The sequence below is a fragment of the Callorhinus ursinus genome, unplaced genomic scaffold (assembly GCF_003265705.2).
Source record: "Callorhinus ursinus isolate GAN/ISIS: 27379988/994484 unplaced genomic scaffold, GSC_fseal_2.0 scaffold3761, whole genome shotgun sequence".
NCBI classification, from domain to species: Eukaryota; Metazoa; Chordata; class Mammalia; order Carnivora; family Otariidae; genus Callorhinus; species Callorhinus ursinus.
In genome coordinates this window covers 1-4,949 of record NW_027400815.1, presented here as the reverse complement: position 1 = coordinate 4,949, position 4,949 = coordinate 1, and the positions used below count along the sequence as shown (strand labels likewise).

Genomic DNA, 4,949 nt, shown 5'->3' with positions numbered 1-4,949 from the left:
CCCATGCTGTATGTAACATTACTGGCATTTAAAGATCTCAGGGCTTTGATTCAAAAACAATAGGATACCGGGGACCCGTATCAGCTTTCTGGAAACCTCCCTCTGGGCCTTGCAGCCCTCCCATCCCACCAGTTCTTCTCAGAATCCCTCCAGGTCACAGACCCACATTCTTGGCTCCTCAGATGGTCCGGACAATGCACCTTCAAAAAGCGATCCCACTGGGGCAGCACGAAACACTGCTGATTCCAGCAAATCTGCCTCCCAGAAACTGAGGGTACTGCTGGACGAGCTGTCTGAAAACAGTCATGTTAGGGTTCCAGGAAGATACCAGAGGTACAGGAGTAACTGAGGAGCACCTGAAGGTCAGGTATGGGCAGTCAGAGATTCCAGACACTTCTTCCCTAAAGCTCCTCATTCCTCAGCCTTTCTTTGAGTGATTCTGCTTGGTTTCTATTTGCCCCAACCGTTATCCATTGCCTTAGGCAGCAGAGACTCACGTATGACTTTAAATGTTTTGGACATTGAATGTCCTCCAGTAGCCACTTCACTGCTGGGAGAGTTGTAGGACAGCAAGAAGTCCCAGAGGACTTCAAGGGTCTGGACTTGGTGTTTCCCTCTCCTGAGACGGGGACACCTGTGGGAGGTGCAGGTGGTCAGCTGGGGGAGGGGTCAGGCACCTGACGTGGACAGATGGGGTATAGGTGAGGCCCGAGGCCCCCGGGGTATGTGCCTGGCATCTGGACTGAACAGGTCTTCAAAGCTGCAGACTGGCTGGGATCATCTTCAGGCTGAGGAGGAAGGTGAGGGGAGCAGAGGGTACTTAGCAAGTTCGGCTCAGACAGGAGATGGCTGAGCCATACTTTTGGGGGGAAAGTGGGTCAGGTTCAGGCTCACAGGGACAGACCTTGAGGCCATTATGCCATGTGAAATAAGCCAGTCCTGACAGGACCGACACCGGAGCACCCCGCTTGTGAGGGATGGAGAGCACTCCCATTCACAGAGGTGGAAGGAGCTGCTGGGTGCCGGGCCTGGGGAAGGGGAATGGGGGCTTAGGGTCTCATGGTTAGAGGTTCAGTTTGGGTTGATGAAAACATTGTGGCGATGGACGGAGGTAGCCAGTACAGAACAGGAAATATACTTATTGCCACTGAAACGTGCTTCATGGTATCAGCTGTATGTCCATTATACCACAATACAAAAGAAGTGAGTCAGGGAGTCGGGGCCATCGCGAGTCCCTGGAGGGCCCAGGAGCAGGGAGCCTGTATCTTAGTTCTCGCTCTCATGCTCTGCCCCTTGTTGGGTGACTGAGCTCAGTAAGTGCTTGCTAAGACACAGTGCAGGGAGCTGGTCCAGAGAAAGTGCACAAGTGCAAACCCACTGGTGGGCACTGAGGAATCCCAAGGGGACGCACATCCAGACAGAGCGAGTGCCCACGTTTCACAAACACCAGCACAGAAATAGCCATTTAAAACCAAGGCAGGAACCTCATATAGCCCAGAGGGCTCCACGCTCCTAGAGGCCAAGCTAGTGGCCACGGCCAAGGCCTCTGGTGGTGAGGGCACTGGGGGTCTGGGAGGTGGCTCAGCACACCCCTGACCCTGAAGCCCCATGGCCGCGGTGAGGTGTAAAGACTGGGAGGGAAGACCCGGCCAGCACCCGTTCTGGCTCCATGGGGGCTACAGGGCTGCTCCCAGCCCCAAAGGAGATGTCTGTTGAGAACCACAGAGAAAAGCTTTTCCCTCAATTGTTCTTTTTAAGACTGTTGCTCAGCATTGACACAGACAAACATCCGACATAAAACTGGAGCCATTCACAGCTGCAAAGGACCCGGAAGTGATCAAAATGTAGTGACCACAAAGAGAGGAACTTGTGTCCCCAGGCAGGCCTCCTGTGCGCAGGGCTTGTTGGGGCGCTGGTGTACCCGTGCAAGCAGTGCTGGGCTCCACAGTTTCCCTCAAGGGGACAGAAGTAGGAATCTGCTCTGACCACTCCGCTCAAGGCAGCACCCCCTGATGGAGACGGGGGCAGCCCCTCGTGAGTTCCAGATGTCCTGGTGATACTTGAGCACAGCCACAAATCTCCGCTTCTTCATGACCCAGGGAATGATGGGGGGCCAACCCAGCAGCCTCGGGTCCCGCAGGTCCTCCAGTGTCCAGCCCAGCAGTCGTGGGTCCTGCATGGTCTCTGGGGGCAGCCCCTCATGAGTTCTGTTTGTCCTGGTGAATCTTGGGCACAGCCATGGATCTCAGCTTCCTCATGACCCTGGGAATGATGTGGGGGCCAGCCCAGCAGCCGTGGGTCCCGCAGGTCCTCCGGGGACAGCACCTTGGTGGTCCTGTGGCCCAGCAGGTACCTGTTCAGGTGGCTCTTATTGGGCCACGTGGCCTCAATCCCATTGGCCCAGTTGACCCCCATCACCTGGTGACAGGCCAAGGTCAGTCGGGGAAACTCCACCACCAATTCCCCAAAAAAGGCCCCCATGTAGTAAAAGTTGCCCTGGGACCTGGGGATGTGGGTCTGGGACTGTGGCCAGTGCTCGTAGCTAAAGTCCTCAGGGGCTGCCCAGTAGAAACTGGGGTGTGGGGTGCCAAAGAGGGGGGACAGGATCTCCATGCCCACATGTTCCCAGAACTTCATTCCCGCATCCACGTCCACGCACACCAGGTCTTCCACGTCACAGAGGAAGCTCTGCTCGAGGAAGCGGCTGATCATCACTATGTGTCGCATGGACACATCCTGCCAGTGCAGGACGCTACGGACCTCGATGACCACCACCCTCTGGCCCTCCCAGAATGGCACATGGGGCACAGCAACCAGCTGGTCTTTGAAGACGTAGTATGTGACGCTGTGTCCACCATGAGGACCACCACCCTCCGGCCTACCTGGAGGGGAACACGGGGCCCGGCAGCCAGCTGATTGGTGAAAACCTAGTAGGTGACCCCGTGCCCCACTATGTAGTGCTTCTCTGCCATCTGCAGGAACAGCTACAGGAAGACCATGCATCTACAGGGGCAGTGGACAGGGCAGGAAGAGAATCACTGCCAGAGGCTGGCAGCAGGACACCAGAGTTGGGGCCATGGACGTGTGCACCTTCTTCAAGGGGGCAGGCCCTGGGCTGCTTTAAGCAACAGCCACCTCCTGACCTTCCTGAGGGAATCTGCCTGCAAGACCTCCCTAATGTCTGTTCCCAGAGATGGGGCCCATCAGCAGCCTGACTTCCAAAGGGGAGCCTGAGGCTTCGGAGGCTGGAAACCCATGCAGCCCCACAGTCAGCATGCTGGAGCCAGGAACACTCCCCCTGTGCTGAGCTCCTGGGCAAACCCTGCAGGTGCCCTCCACTGGCCGCCCCCCCTGCAGATCCCATCCCCACCTTCCAGGAAGGAAGCACCTTTGGGCACAGCCCTCATTTCTATGTCTTTTTTTTTTTTAAGATTTTATTTATTTATTTGAGAGAGAGAGAATGAGAGACAGAGAGCACAAGAGGGAAGAGGGTCAGAGGGAGAAGCAGACTCCTTGGTGAGCAGGGAGCCCGATGCGGGACTCGATCCCGGGACTCCAGGATCATGACCTGAGCCGAAGGCAGTCGCTTAACCAACTGAGCCACCCAGGCGCCCCCCTCATTTCTATGTCTTACAGAGCGGCTAGAATCAGCAGGACCGGCCACCCGTCCCGCTTGGCATTGAGTGGGCTGCCGCTGGCCCCCACAGACTGGTCTCTACTTCTTTAGGGTCCTCCCTGGAAGGCTGCTGGGCATCCTGCTGACGAGGTGCTCCGTAAGCCACTGGTATTCCTAGGAGGGGTCACCCTCAAACTCTGCCACATCAGGAATCAGGTCCAGCCTGTGGACAGGGAAGGCAAAATATGACACCAGGAAGAAGAGCGGGCTTGCTTAGGCCCCAGGCTTGAATCCAAGGGTGTAAGCTTCCAGGTCCAGGTATACATCTCCCCGGCCCCAAAGGGTTCAAAGACTTGTCCAACCACGTCCCATGGCTGGTCCCCCTTTAAGGGTACTACCTGCTACCCCTGTGAGGACAGCAGTTCCCCCATTATCAGCAAGTGTGGTGAGCCCCTCTGAGACTGATGTTTTTGCGTAGGCACTAAGGCTACTTCCCTGGGCCTGCCCCATACCCGGCAGGTTAGTAAATCGCTCACACAGGGAAGGAGGGCACTACATTTAAATAGGGGACAAGCACACTCAACCAGCAGACATGAGTCAGGTCACCAGAGGGCAAGTCCAGACCCAGCCAATGGGGGAACAACCCAGATATGAAGCAGGGGGATAGAAGAGTGATCCTGGCAGAGGGCAGAGCAAAAGCAAAGCCTTGTAGTCAGGCCCAGGGCACATGTGGGACTACCACACACTTGGGTGGCCCACAGAAGGGTGGGCCGTGGTGGAAGAGGTGAGGCTGGAGAGGACGGGCAGGAGGGGAGCAGACCACAGAGAGGCCCAAAGGTTATGTTCCAAAAATATCACTCTATTACCAGAGGAGAATGCGTTCTGTGCAGCAGGGGACAGGGAGACCCTAACCCTAACCCTAATCCCTAACTCCTAACCCTAACCCTATCCACTATTACCAACCCCACAAAATCAGCAAAATACATTCCTGTACCTTTCCTAAAATAGATGTAAGAACCAGATCAGAAGAATTGCAAAACCAAGAGCTCATAAATAGACTGTGCACCCTAAGCAAGTGACTGCACAAACACCTCAAATGTTATTCAATAGAGTGAAACAAGCAATGTTGTACAGCACAATGAATTTTTAAATAAAAACGTGTGGTCATATTAATTGATGCAGAAAATGTTCTAACCAATGTCCAATGTCTGCTGCTGATATAAATACTGACGAAAGCAGGAGTAAGGAGTAATTTTCTCATTAAATCTCTAGCAAACACTATGCTTAAGTCTGAAGATGGACAGCTCTACTCTGAAATCAGGAACAAGGACAG

General features: G+C 54.9%; 1 pseudogene; it reads right to left on the bottom strand.

Annotated features, from left to right (window-relative positions):
* Positions 1–2,198: 2,198 nt before the first annotated feature.
* On the bottom strand, positions 2,199–3,003 carry LOC112817954 (histo-blood group ABO system transferase-like; annotated as a pseudogene).
* Between the last annotated feature and the right edge of the window lie 1,946 nt (positions 3,004–4,949).